At 41.0% G+C, this 15,465-nt stretch overlaps 1 long non-coding RNA gene across 1 annotated transcript in view; it reads right to left on the bottom strand.

The window, feature by feature from the left end:
- The window catches only part of LOC148323836 (uncharacterized), a 45,577-nt gene that overhangs the window by 20,376 nt on the left and 9,736 nt on the right, over positions 1–15,465 (bottom strand). The gene's annotated exons all lie outside the window — the stretch shown is intronic.

The following is a 15,465-nucleotide window of genomic DNA, read 5'->3' as shown; positions in this document are numbered from 1 at the left end:
AAAAAAAAACTGGCTTCTGATGAGAAAATGTCATTTGTTTCCAAGTTTTGCTTCGTGCCTGCGCTGACAGCGGAGGGTTTAAAAAGAAGAAGAAAAAAAAAAGATTTTTTTTTTTTTTGTTTTGTGTTTCATTGCTTTTAAGTCAGTTTGCACAAGCACAACTGTATCCAAGAGAACTCTGGGAGATATACGTAAGATGTATTTTGTCTTAAATGATTGTGTGATTTCATATGCGTGTTACTTAAGTTATTTGATTTCTGTGGATGACTTCATATTTCGTAAAACAATGAAAAAAAAAAAAAGATTGTCTTTGGTAAAAATTTCGATTGAGTGACGTGAAATCATCAAATCGCTGCAACTCCTTCCTTTGTCACAAGTTAGCTGCTGCCTGTACACGAATTTCATCCGCAATTAAAATACGTGCATCGAGGGATACGTTTCACGTCACGGTGGAGCCGTTTGGATTTGACGCAAATGCTCAGTTCACCTCACGAAAAGTGGTTGCTAGAATATTGACGGCAATTGTGTACAATTCATGTTTGACAGTTCTCACTTGTGTTGAGTGATGTTCACTTTATACACACGCACACACACACGCAAATTGGACCCAGCCATTATTCATCGTACGTAAGCCACTCTTTTTTCCTACTGTGATCAAAAGTACAAATGGTGTCAATGAAAAGCGTCTGCAGGCTTCTCTTTCCGTGTATGCTATGTAAAGTTTTGTCCATGAAGTATTTAAGATATGAATATTTTTATTTTCCTACTTTTTCATTTCAGTGTGTACATAGAACTATGAAAAAAAAAAAGTGTTTTATTTGACACAGGTTTATTGTTATGTGTTACCCTCCCGATACGGGAACATACTGTATGTATTTATGTAAATAGTGCCTCTCTGAAAGCTGAGTTAATAAATGTCAAATCTGCTGTTGAGAAACGTTGTCGACGATTTGATTGTTTGCCGCACCGCGACGCACACCGAGGGGATACCGCGGGAACACAATCCGCACGCAGGCAGATCACGTAATGTTAGAGGACCGATCATTTTCACGGCTTCTAAAAAGAGATTCAACGTTTCCTTCGATGTAGAGCAATTATTGAACATAATAAAAATAGTTTGAATGGGATTGATTTAACTTCAGGTGCAGCATCACAGCTAAATGCTGCTTCACCATGTTTGCTTTAAAACTCCGAGCTCCACTAATTCATCCGAGTTCGCCGAGCCTTACTTGGTTGACACTCGGTTAGCATTTTGTGAATGTAATAAGGACCCAAACCAGTGGAAGAATTCAAAAGAGCGAATCCACAGCTGACTGGGAGCCAGTTTAAAGACTTCAGGACAGGAGTTCTGATCTCTTTGTCAAGGCAATTGGAGATAAAAGCATGGATTAACTTCAACCCGGAGATGTTTTTTAGATGGTAAAAGTCTGACGAGTAAAGACGTCAATGGAGACGCTGAATCTAGTGTCCGATCGATTACAATATTTTCTGTCCACCTTTTTGGAAGTCAGAGGCGGATAAGCGGAATAGAAATTGGATGGGAGCATATCTTTGGACTGCGCCTTCTTTGCTGTGTACCACAGAACATTTTCAATAGCAAAGGCATTCCGAAAAAAATCCCACACAAATTCCTAAATTCATCCCAAGACAAACTAGAATTCAGTGCGATAAAGTCCGTTTTATGAAATGGTTGTGTTAAAAAAAACAAAAAAAAAACGCTATGACAGCAATACTTCACTGAAGCAGAGACTTCCTATCGTTAGGGACGCAACATCTGCCCATTATCAAATTACGAAAATAAATAAATAAAAGCATAAGAGGTTTTTGACACGACATGACAGATAGATGTAGCCTGCTAAATAGAAGGATTTCAAATTAGATGCAGACGCAGACAACTCCCACTCGTCCCAAAAAAAAAAAATCAAGATTTTATTTCAGAAAGCAACAAGTGCCATGCATGATGACCAGCCCAAATAAATATTTTTGTCTTCACGTACTTGTCAATCACGTCTGCGCTAACCGGTTCTCGTGAACTTTCAGCTCATATAACTTGAATTGCCTTGAAAGTGAATCAAAGTGATCGACAACTCTGACATAAAATCCGATCCTCTCAAAATAACCGATAAGAGTTTTTTGATAATGGATGGCCGAAATTGGATAATTGATTATTAGTTGACCTGCATGTCTGACATTTTTTTTTTTTTTTTTTTTTGGAGCCCAGATAGCATGACTATGGTCAAGAATCAACTCTCTTGTACTAGTTGCTGCTTGCGTGCAGAGAGGAATCCTGTTGCGCGTCCCTGACTCATTTATATCTCCTGCGCCTCGAGGGAAGCGATGAAGTCACTGAATCAAGTGTACAAATTCTCCAGATACACTTTCAAAGCAAAACAGGTAAAAAAAAAAAAAAACTATTCTCGAGTCAGGCGATTCTATTCTTATCCGAACATAGTGTGGAGAGTCAGGCAAGTGAAAAAGCTCCCCTGTTCCCGCACCTCTCGCTCGCGGCTCCTCGCGGCAACACCATCTGTACATCGAGTGTAGCATGCGTTGTGCATCTTTCAGCGTAATGAAAGTTTGATAGAAGCCAACACGGTCCTCATCTCATCTTGCTGAATACTTTATGTGAGTATGGAGGTGTGGTGACAACCCTGTGCGTGATTGTTTATACAAGGATGCACGGGAAGGGGATTTTAAAAACAAATTGTTGAGCAAACTGCATCATAAACTAAAGTGGGGTAGACGCGTAACGATAATTGGGCAAAATCTGAGCATTTTCTTATCCTGTCGTGTGTTTTTCCTCACAATGTGCTAGCTAGCTAAGCTAACGTTAGCTGAACTGTTAGCTGTAGTTAGTTAAGAGATAAGCTAAAAGTTAGCCTAACTGCTCGTGCTAGTTGTTGTTTGTGAACAGATACGTTTATTTTTGGCTTATCAAACAACTACATTGCCATTTTAAACTCTTCTTGTCTAATTTGGGGGCTCAATACAAGGTTATTAAACATAAAATAAAAAAAATTTTAAATTAAGAATTACTGAATTACTTCTGTCACAAATGTAGACATCAAGTATCACCTCTCTGTTTCCCAGTTGTCCAATGATCACATTTACATCCTAAACGGATTAGGACTAATACTTGAAGTTTTCTTTTTAGACAAAGTCATTGTTAATCCTCACGAGAATAGCAGTTGCCCGCGCCTGCTCGCGCACCAGGCCTGGGCTTGCGTGTTGAGTTTATGTGAGCAGTGGCTCCCAAAGAGACTCCTGACTTGAGCTGGAACAACATTATGGAAGGGAATGAGATTTTCTTCGTGTTATAATCCCTTGGCATGAATTTGCAAGGCTGCATCATCTCCAAAAGTGTCAGAAATGTTCTTGTACAGGAAAAAATGTGACATGTACTGCACATACTTTATTTATTTATTTTTATTTTTTTAAAGAAAAACTTTGCATACCATCAAACAGGTTTGGACCTGTCATACCAAACAGTCAGCACCGTACATGTATTAAAATTTTTATTTGGGGATTTTTTGGACATTATATCACCCGCAATTTAATGAATGAAAACATATCAAACGATGCCTTCAAGCAGCCGACCACAGGTCGAAATCGGAACATTCGTAACGGTGGGCACGTCCGAATGACGCAAGAAGCAGTCATTTGACAGCTATGGCAAGAATGACGACGAACATCGAAAATTACATACTGGCGTACTCCATATAAACATGTAGGCCACCAACAAATATTTACATACAAGCCCAAACAGGAATCGAATGTAGAAAATAAAAGATTCATGCAATTCAGCTCCATCTCGGGTGTGCAACTTGACCACCGGGGGCAGTATAATACCGACATGCAGGCATAGACGAAGAAGAGTTTCACAAAGACTTTAGGTGACTCAGGAAGCAGCAGTTTTTCGCAGAAGATAAAGAATATATGCCTGTTTTATTATCTTTCTACGAGTATTGAGGCTACAACGCTATTAGCATGGATTAGTTTTTTGCATTGTTAGCATTAAGATTAGCAAACTTTTCGGAGATATAGCTACGTAGTTGTTTTAATTTTCGGTTTTGTTTTTGGCACAACAAAAAAAACTTCAGCTTGAAGCGTTTTTTTCGTGAGGAATTGTTCGCCATCTGCCAAGTTTTCTCAAGTCAGTCGGATCGAGTGCATCGCTACTATACGGCGCTCATGGCGAATCTACGGTATGTGTCCGGAAAAAACTCGGCTCACACGAATTTAACAATGCACTCACACGACAATTGTGATTATGTAAATTAGCTGCACCGTTATCTAAGAGTGAAGCGGACGTGCCGAATGGCTCACTCACAGGCCGCAGACCCCCAACGTCCACGATTGCATCATCCCGTTGCCATTTTCTTTTTTTCGGGCGGCAAGTACCTTACCTCAGTTGAAACGTCGCGGCGGCTTGTCGAAACTTGCCGCTAAGACTTCTGTCTAAAGATAGGCAGCGTGTGTCGATGACTAATTCATCAGTGTTATACCTTGTGGAGTTACTTCATTCCCGCCATTAAAATTCAATGCGTCAGGGAGCGGGAACATGCAAAGCAGGTCCACATTATCTCATAGGGCCTCTCTTGTAGCGCAGCGAGTGCTTTCAGCTTCTTTACAAATACTTGATCTGCGCTAACACTACAGTTTGATCCGTGTTACTAATTCATGGCCTCACCCACCAGGGAAGGATCGAAGAGGAAATGGGGATCATTTTTTTGGTGCGACTTCTCTTATTAATTATTGACAAGAGAGGCCAACAAGTACATGCTTTTAACACCATTTGCAACATGTTCTGCTTGACCTAAGACGACATTTGCTCCACTGGATCCGAGTTCTACTTTTTTGAAGGCTGGCAGGGAATACGGCGCTGTAGAGAAAATGCTTTTTCTAAAATATTGATCGACGTAGGTCAAAGTTATAAATGGAAAAGGGCGAAAAACTCTTTGGCCGCTGCGCTGTGTCCAGGAAGTACGTCTTATAGGATGGAAAGGATTTGAAAAGTGTAAATTGTAAATACAGTGTTCGGACGACATGATTGCCGGGAATACAACACAAAATAAAAACGGCATTCCGATTCCGATTCGACTTGGTAAATCTATGTGATGATGCTTGGAACTTTGGAACGTTTTCATGATTTGCATTTTTTTCCAGTTTCCAAGTTTTGATTCAACAGCAAAAAAAACTACTGAAAACTACTTTTTCTCGCGTCGGCACGCTATGCCGCTCGGTCAGGCATTCTGTCTAAAAAAATAAATAAAAAAAATAAAATAAATAAAATTAAATTAAAAAAATAAATAAATAAAAAAAGGGTCACGTGTCGAGCTCTTCCAGTTCCAAAGAGCCAAGACGTTCTTTATGATGTTTGTGGAAAAACAAAAAGAAGTTATGACAACACAACCATCCTTGTGAAATGCCTCTAGTGAAACCGCAACTCAAAATACGAGACTTTTATGTTGGGGTGACGCGTTGCTGTTGGAGGTGTAAAAAATAATGGCGCGGTTATGAAATCAGCAGAAAATAAATGCGTGCTTCAACAGCTAGTTTCATGATCTCACCGATGGCAAGAGGTAGCCAACTCATCTTTATGACGGAACACATCATCGTTACGGTTTCCTTCTCAGGGTTGAACGATTTTAGGAAAAAATTATATTGCGATTTATCTGACAGATATTGCGATTTCTATATGATTTGCGATTGTCTTCACAAAGTACAGTGACATTTACAAACATGACAGAAAACGCCATTAAATCATTAAAAACAATAAAAGCGCCTACTGTGATAATGCAAGGACATAAAAGAGGTTTTGTGAGGGCAGCAGTTGTTTTTCAAGTTTTTAAAAACTACTTTCTGTCAAGTATAATTTTGTATTTATGCGTTATTGTGAATATGAAAATGCATTTTTTTAAACAAAATGTTTTACATTTCGTGCTAATGTTCTTTGTTAGTGTGAGGTACAAGAGCCCTTTAAAAAAATAAAAAAAATAAAACAGCTTTGACGATTTCGAAATTGTGTTATCTGAGATCGTGATTTCCTACTTCACTGGGCCGACTGTGGACCCAAACCAATGTATGATCACCTCAGATTACATATCGCTTTACTCATCACTTTTCATGAGACAACCCCCCCCCAAAAAAATAAATGTTTGCTCAATGAGCAGCATTGCATCTTCCTTGTTGTGTACTACAAACACGCACACACACATGCGCTTGTAAGCAACAATGGTTATGTGTACTCATCTCCCCTCCTTCTGTCAGCAGAATCATCCATTCATAAAACAATATTTGTCAGATGATTTGACAGTTCATTAAGTTTCCATCACACGATCATAAAGTCGATTCGGCGGCCGTGATTTGTACTGTTATCTTTCTCTCAGCAGCTCTTCTCCTCGAGCTTCCCGCCTCCAGTCTGTCTGGTTCTCCCATTGCAACGCCCACGCCCACACCCTCAATTGCTGTCATTATTATAATACTTATCATTATGGCCATTATTGTTTTCCACTATTACAATTTTCTCCTGACTTCTCTTTGTCAATATCGACCAGTTGAGGCAAATGGCTGCCCACGTCGCGTTCCAACAAATGTTATCACACATTTTAAAATGAGTCTTTTGGGGGTTTTTTTTTTTCTTTTCGTCTTAACAGAGTTGCTCTCGGGGTAATTGTTACATGAGGATACGGCCTGGACTTGCCGTATATGCTGCATGCCCGGAAAAGAACTTTTTATTATTTGGGACACTCCATTGACTTGATTTAACTTGACTTGACAAAAAAGCAGGAATCGTTCCAAATAACTGCAACATTAAAGGATCATGACTACCGTTCCAACAGGAGACATCCATCCTAGCAACTTTCAGAGTGGAGAGATACACTACATTTATTCCTCTGCAGCTAATTTCCCCTTATCGGGCCATTACGGAATATCATTTTCGGCATACATTTCTCAAGTGTTGGGAATGAGCTTTTGCAGACTTTCTAGAAGATATTTGCTGACAGGAGCAAATGTGCGATGAACCATATTGGGCGTGTGACTGAGGCGATTAGTTTTAATTTCATCAGTAGCAAAATTCTTGGTGCCGAGGCAAAGAGGTACTGTAGATGTGTCCCCAGGCCATTTCTGCTCCCTCACCTTGAGTTCATTGCTCATGCTGTCTCTGCACAGACCTGCCATCCTAAGCTTACTCTTCATTCCTCACATACTTCATTTCTTTCCTTTCCTCCTCTCTTGCTTCCCGCGAACCCGCAGGGCCACGCCGTCTACAGCAGGGGTGGGCATTTTTTTTTTTTTTTTTTTTTTCAAAAGGGGCCATATGAGAGAGAAGAACAGTTGAGGAAGGGCAACGGCAACATGCTAATCGCGTTTCCAATGTTATAGAAATGTATTCGTTGAAATGGCAAGTCAGGATCAATAATGTTCTTTGCAGTAATACGTTCTATGCGGCCCCACGAGTCCCCAAAAATGTTTTGATTTATTTTTTTATTAGTGTTGTGTTTAGAACATGAATTCAACAATCTCAAGCAGATGACCATTTCGCATTGTGCTGCCACATGCTGGCGATTGTAAAATGACATCACAGAACCTAAGAGCTCCACGTGCCCACATCACATGACCAAATCCAGAAAACGGGTGACCCTTGACGGTTGTTACCGGAGCCCTGTGATGTCATCTTTGGTCGACAGCAAGTGGCAATACAAGGCAAAACGGTTGCCTGTTGTGAAGGATACAAATGAGTGGATTTAGAAGACAATCTTAAAAATGAATAAAAATAAATTAATTAATAGATGAGGAGACACATGAAGCCATCTCTTATTCCAATTTACTGCTGACCAGTTATTTTTAGATTATTCGACCGATCATTCTGACTGGTACTCAACCTAACACTTCTCAAATATTTCGAAATTACATTTGTATATTAGATATATTTTTGGTTTTATATTATTATTAGATGATTAATCATACAAAAAAAATTATTAAATAATTATTGCATCTCTGATCTACAAAAAAATAAATAAATAAATAAACGTTGACCACTAAAATGAACAATTCAATTTTATTTCTGAGATGGACGTCTAGGGGGGGTCACATCTTTTTTCTTTTTAAATATTTTTTCTTATTTTTTTTTAAATATATTTCAACAAAAAAAATCTGAATAGACTTAGCGTATCTGGCATCCAATAAATTCCACGCATATTGAAAAGTGCGAGGAATGCAGACAAAAACCGTTTCACCTTCTGTCACAGATTGACAGCGATCTGATCTCAAAAGGCGTCGCCACCACATTTGAAGCGTCAAGCATTTCCATTTCAATTCATTTCTGGCGCTGCTCCTATCTTTCCATAGCATGATAATGAAGCGGCGCATCAGCGATAAGGACAGATTTAAACTTGTTAGTTTGGGAGCGTCACGGCTGCCGCAATGTTCCAACACGCCTCGCGCCCCAATGAATGCATTTCGTTTTGACAATATTTCAAAGAAATGCAGGTAAGATTAGGCGTAAAAATTCATCCGCGTTACCTGATCAACCTTAGAGAGATTTTTTTTTTTTTTTTCAATCGCGTGCATGATTGCATCACATCAGGTGTGACCGCCGCACACACACTCCATTCATTAGTAAATGAAGGTGATGACACAAACTGGTGTGATGAGGTCACGTGCGTCCATCGAGGGGCGGCATTCCTTCCTGACATCATCTCGTCGGCTTGCATGACGTCCAGCGGCACAGACTTTAAAACGGACTCTTTCAATTTTGCGCAAAAGGATTCACCCGTCGTTTGGTGCGTGTCTCGAATATTCAAAAATCGTCGCCGAAGTCCAAAGTTATTTTATGAACAGATTTTAATCAAGAAATAAAACAGATTTTATAGTGGAACAGTTCAATTTGAAAATTGTAAAGTGACGCCACTCACAAGACGCAGCGATTTGGTAGATCGTGAACAATGCAGTTTTTACTGTCAAACTAAACGTTAGCCTTCACCCGAGGGGGACCAACATGGCCATCGTTTGGAGGACCACACGAGGAAGTAGCCATGGCAACCAGTTCCGGTTCCTGGTTAGGGTTGCCGCCGTTAAATTGGAAAAGTAACTTAGTTACTTTCCTGATTACATGATTGTTGAAAGTAGAATTAGAATTAGAATTAGAAATCCCTTTATTGTCATTGTACTCAAGAGTGCAACGAGCTCCCCTCTCCAGTGCAATACAACAAATACAGACAAATATATAAATTAGATAAATAAGAGAGTAACGACGCTAGATTACAAGTGGCAGCAACCCTGATGACAACTGCTTTTGACAATAATTTTTTGGAAGTTTTTAACACTAATGGATGAAGTTTGAAGTTGTCTACATATTTTTATTTAAAAAAAAATGCATAAATACTTTTGATCAGACATATTTTAGTTAATACTGTCATCTAAATTAACAAACAAAAATATATGTACTACAATCCTTCCTCACATTTGATGTTTTTTTGTTTTTTTTGTCAACAGCACGCCGCGTACAACCACCCTCAATATTTTCATCTTCAGCGGTCACAAACTCAACATCGGGTCTGTATTTCCAGCTTGACGATGGAAATTGCTATGTGCACGCGAGACGTCAACGTGCTTGCAAGCGTGACTTGGCACAAAACGCGATATCGCTCCCGCAGACGATAGGACCGAGATGACATCATCCCATGACGCGTCACGGTTGAAAATGCCAATCGTTTCCCGTCATTGCTTTTTATGTTTCCGAATTTAAAGTTGTTTGTCGCGCGCGTGTTGTGTTTGAACATGAGCTAAAACCAGTCGGGCTGACCTCCATGGAGAGGCCTTGGACAATGTTTGACAGTGGAATTGCCACTGGGAAAAGACGGGGAGTACGTGCGGGCTTATTAGTCATCCTTGGTGAACGAGAGGATAATTTCCCTGCAATTTGGGGTTAGGGAACTTGCTCCGACCGTAGTTTGCGCTTCTGCCCCAAACGGCAGTTGCGGATGCGTCCTTCATTTCACCGAGCCGACTTCAACACCAATTCTGGGCTGTGACCGGAAAGAACAACCTCCGGGATCTGAACACATGCTGTGCCAATCGCTTGAGGATGCTCCAGGAAAACCTGAGTTGCAGGTTGACCACCAACCGCATGTCTCTGGCTGGGTTTGCGCAGCGTGCTTCCCGTGACACATTTACTCAGTATAGCTGTCAAGGGGCGTCACGTGAATATGCATTATGCCGACATCATGAGGGGAAAAAAAACACATTTCAGAATCAAATATCTTGTAAATGCGGATTAAAATGAGAAATATGCAAATGCATCAATGAGAGCTCGACATCACGAAATACAGTAATTGATGTTTGCCCTATCAATAAAAAACATCGCCGGTAAAGCTAAACTACAGCAAAAGCATGGAGCATTAAATATGATGTAAATATGCTATTTTTGAGGGGTGTCCAACTTAATCACCAAAATAACCGCAGACGCCGATCCAAGTACGCGTGGTTGCTCTAAAAAAAAAAAAAAATCAAAGTGGGAAAAGTCAGCTAAACAATTAACTGGATGTCACGTTTTATTTCCTAAATCAATAGGTCGCTGGTGGAAAACGGCCAACATACGCGTCTGTGTTTTCATGACGAGCGCAAATCCAGGCTGCGCCGTTGTGGGCGTGAACACCAATCAACGCGGCGTCTCTCGTTCCCTTAAAAAGCGGCGCAATGTCTCACATGGACAATGTCTCTGTGCGGACAAGGACGCGGCGATCCACCAGGGAGATAACATATGCGGGTACCCTCATGAAGAACAGAAATGAGCTGGCAACTTCAACATGTTTATGGACCTCATCTACCTGTAAATCAGCCGCAGCATTTCACAGCCGCCGTCTACGAAAATGTTTGTAAAAAGTTATTCACGAAATGGTTGGAACATTTGGATTTCTTTGTTGTCCTGCAACTCTTTTGCAGGTGTATTGAAAGGTTTGAGATCAAGAGCCCAGCAGTTTTCCAGCCCTCCCCTCTCCATCCATCCATCTGTTGATTCCTCCACCTCCGTCCATCTAACCGCTCAGTTAGGACATCCAGTGCAGCACAAGCCTCTAATCTGCACGCCTGTGCAGCTGCTGCTTTGTGGCTTAAAGGCAGCAGGGCACTTATTATTGTACACACACACACACACACACACACAAGTGAACACACATTGGGGGGAAGAGCCCTCTAATGTGGTAGGCCAGCTGCCAGTAGCGTGCCTTCCCCTCACCAGTGTGACCCAAACACTGTCGAGGCTCCCGGTGCTGCTCCTTCACTTTGGGGACTTTCCAGTGGAGGCGTGAGAACGAGCTCGGCAAGGTAGCGATAGAGGCACGACACGGAAGGACGTATAGAAAAGGAAAAAAAAAAAAACAAGCTAGAGAAGTTGGGGAAAAAAATGAAGTCAAACTGAGCCAAAAATGTGGACGAATGGGTTTGACTCAAATCGATTTCGATTTTAAAGATGTGAGAAGTTTCACACCGCAAAAGTGATTCTGTTTTGTTTTCTTTCAAATGGGTTCGCTTACACAGCAGTGGGACAGCTTCGTAGCTTTAGCCACAGGAAACCCGACTTTCCGTGGAGATTATCGAATAGAAAACGGCAGATCCGGGTGGCAACTCCATTACATTTACTTCAGTAACTTTCTGGATAAACTCTGCGGGACAACTTTACGTGAAACACGCCAAAAATAACGGAGGAAACAGCAACATGCTGACGTGACGTGTTTGGCTTACACATTTCAAAGAACTGCTTTAAAATGTCCACATTTCAGCCTACAAGAACTCCAATTTGATTTTGAGAATTTTTTTTTGTGCCGTTTCATGAGAGTTGACAAACAACATTTAATTTCAGACCATTTCTTGTGGATGAATAAGCCGTCTTTTTTTTCTTAAAAGAATTAAATGCATTATTGTTTGATTGATAACAAAAATCAAGATCGGAGAAATCCTTGTGCATGTAGCAGGTCTTGGTATCAACTCCAAAATATCTAAAGCCTCATCACGGGATTATTGCTCGGGACAACCTTGAGTGACTTCCAAGAATCAGATTTCAAATCAGTTCCCGATTATCAGTACGTGAGCCTCGATTTAGTTTCGTGGGTTGGCTTGAGTTAATCTTCACCAACAACTTTTGTAAACAGAAGGACCTGGCTGTAACCCGAATGTTCACATGATGCGCCCAAAGTATTAAGTATCACAGTGTGTTATCATAAAGAGTTATTTAGAAGCCATCCCAGGTTGTTTTGTTCAGGCCAACCCTTTTTTTTTTGGGGGGGGGGGTGGAAGTTTTGCAAAAAAAAAATAAACCCTGCAGCTGTTGACATTCGCAAACCCTTTCACTTGATATTAAAAGTTACTGGAACAAGAGCCTCGGCTTACGGTAAGGGTCTGTGGGGTGCTTGTGTTGAGTCACCGTTGTTGGGATAGCGCAGTCACAAAGTCAGGTCAAAGGTCAAATGAGGTCCCACTTGCCTCGACGCGAGTGACCTTACTTCCTGTCGATGTGTGGCGCAAAAAAAGCGAAGACGGCGATGGCGGAGAAAATGTAAAAAGTTGATTTGGGCTGTTGAACGGGACTTAATGACACAATTGTATCCAGATGACGCCGATCATTTCTCACACTCGGTCACTGAGCTGACAAATTGGCCTAAAGATGTTGTTTGAGATCTTGACTCAATATTGCCCTTTTGTTAACGCAACAAATCTCTGCAACTTTATCTGCATGTCCGACAGGTTCTCAACGCGTCCTCTGTTGCTTCGGGATTTGGATCTTTGGCCGTCGGGAAGGAGGTGGGGGGGGGGGGGGGTGAGGCGCAGGTTGCATTTTGAACTTTGCACAAAAATCATGTTGACAAATTTCGGCTGTAAAATAGCGCAAGTATATTTTAAAGTACTCGCAATAATGTGAGGGAAGGGTCAAATTTTTGCAAAACTACTCCAAAAAAAAAAAAGAATAGCTCACGAATAACATTGAATTACATTTTAAAAATTCACATTACCAGTTTTCCCGGTGAATATTATCTTTTATCTATTGAAAATTGTGTTTTTATAGATCGGATGACGTCACTTCATTTGCTTTATTACGTATTTGTTGAATTGTTGTCTTTTTTTTTAATTGTGTTCCTCATACGGTGGTTGCTCAGCTGGATGTTTTTGGCCACATAAAGCCGCAATTAAAACCTTGTCACAATCATCAGCTCATTTATTGCTGAAATTACAGCAGAGACGCAATCACAGTTACGACTTTATAACCTCTCAAATGGGTTTGACCCCCGCGAGGTCATCGTCGCTCTTTAGAAAATGACTTCACAGTTTAAGAATCTAAAGTGGCTCCAACACCAATTGGGATCGGAGGTCAGCCTCAGAAAATGTGTAGTTGGAATTATATTTACCGTATTTTCTGGACTATAAGCCGCTACTTTTTTCCTCGATTTTGAACCGTGCGGCTAATGCACAGTGCGGCTTTTCTGTGGATTTTTCTTTCACCAGTAGGGGGCGCTCTACATTTCAGGAAATTCGCTAAATAAATCTTGTTTTTTTTTTTGTTCTCTCGGGTCCGCTCTGTTTTAATTCGCAAAGTTGTTGCCGTGTTAAAAGGCACTGTTTTAACATTTTCCCTCAAAAGGAGTTTCTGCATCTTTTATACAGGTCTGTGAGTATAGTCCGGAAAATACAGAAAGTATCTCAGAGTTGATATTTTATATCTAATTTTTTGTTCTTTTTCAAATTGACATGCAGTTTTTGTACAATTGCAACAGTGCAGAACTGTGAGGAAAATGAAACGGAGAAGGCGAGAAGAAAACGAACGACCAAAGCAGTCAAGCCTTTTGCAACATCGACAACAGTAGCAGTTGCGCTCCTGTCAGTGTCAACCGAGGAGACTGCACTAGAGATGAAGTGAAGAGTGACACGAGAGACGCTTCTCATCAAGACGTTCAGGCGGCGAAAAAAAAAAAAAATAAATAAAAAAAGAATGAGAAATGCGCCGATTGTATCCAGGTAAATGAACAATCGAATTGAGCTCTGGGCAAAGTTTGTACGGCACCCAAAAGGAATTTTGGTTCAAATGCAAGCGGCATTCTTTCTGCGTTTTTTTTTTTAAACATTTCATGTGTTTCGAAGATGAACCACAACCACTAGAACATCAACCAGAATCAACAGACAAAATGTCATAGTTAAAAAGGCATTACTGGTTTGATTCCATATGCTTATGGTCAGCCTAAGTATGCAACTGTTTGCGTGTGCGTGTGTGTGTGTGTGGTTGCTGAGTGTATTTGCATATAGAGCCAAGCATATTTGACTTTGTTCACCCTGCGTTTGTTGTGAGTAATGCAGCGAGGCAGGCGAGCTCATGTTTGCCTGTTGACTGCTGCGGGTGAGCAGGGTGGGGATCGAGACCCTGATGTGGTCGCCTGTGCGCGACTTCAACGCGCGCTGACGGAAGCAACCGGCTCCATGCATGGTCAACAATGTCTGGGAATCCTCCGCGCGCGTGCACACGAGCGAGCGAGCGAGTGCACGGACAATGTGGGTCCGAGCAGCCATACTGATCATTATGGATTTGGGTGTCATGGTCGGAGCCTGGGAACATTTTGCTTCAGATACGAGAAACAGCTGCCGGCTTCACCCAGAATGGTTCACCGCCATCACGAGCAATTCCTCCAGGAATGTTGACAGTGAATGTGTATTTCACGTCAAGTGCGATTCTCGGGTGTTTGGGTGACGTTCTATTGTGTGTGGCTGTGGAAAGTTTTGGCACCAGCTGTCAATCACAAAATGGCACGCGAGAATTCTACCAGCGAGTCATCGCTCAATTGCAAAGTTTTGTGGAAAACCTCCATCCAGTTTCTGTTTTCCTATTAACGCATTCATTGCCATTGACGAGTATAGACGTCAAAGAGTGCATTGATTTTAGTTGGGCTGGTAGTGAATGCGTCAACTACTACTAACAACTAACCAAACAACTAAAGTGACCGACGGATGTGGTTGACTTTCAAGAAAAAAAATTAATTATCAGTATTGTTATTGTTCTTGTGGAGACTTAAAAATCATGAGATTTTTGTGTAGCAGCATTTCTGACTTAATATCATGCGAAATCACGTTCAGACGTTCAAAATCTTCCCATAAGATCGTATATAAAAATAAACGAGAAAAATAGAAAAGTGAGTCGTGATTGCGAGAAAAACTCTCGAATGAGTCACAGCGAAACGGAAGGAAACGAGCCAACTGAGGTCATGAATTCCCGCACAATCGTAAAAACCTGGCCAGATTTGTTTTTAATGTTGCAAACAGCGGGGGGGAAAAAAAACGTGTCTGGTCACCGTTGGACTGACAGACGTGAGCCCATGATGGCGTTTTGCATTTAAAATAGTTTAGCGTTTACAAATACAATATTTAATTTTCTTTTGTTTTAAGGGTTATACGATAAATTTGAAAAATGTTCCGTTTTTTCGA

The sequence above is a fragment of the Idiotropiscis lumnitzeri genome, chromosome 14 (assembly GCF_059441095.1).
Source record: "Idiotropiscis lumnitzeri isolate Australia: NSW breed Sydney's pygmy pipehorse chromosome 14, RoL_Ilum_1.0, whole genome shotgun sequence".
Classification (NCBI taxonomy): Eukaryota; Metazoa; Chordata; class Actinopteri; order Syngnathiformes; family Syngnathidae; genus Idiotropiscis; species Idiotropiscis lumnitzeri.
The sequence above is the reverse complement of the archived record's forward strand: the minus strand, read 5'-3'. Positions and strand labels throughout refer to the sequence as shown.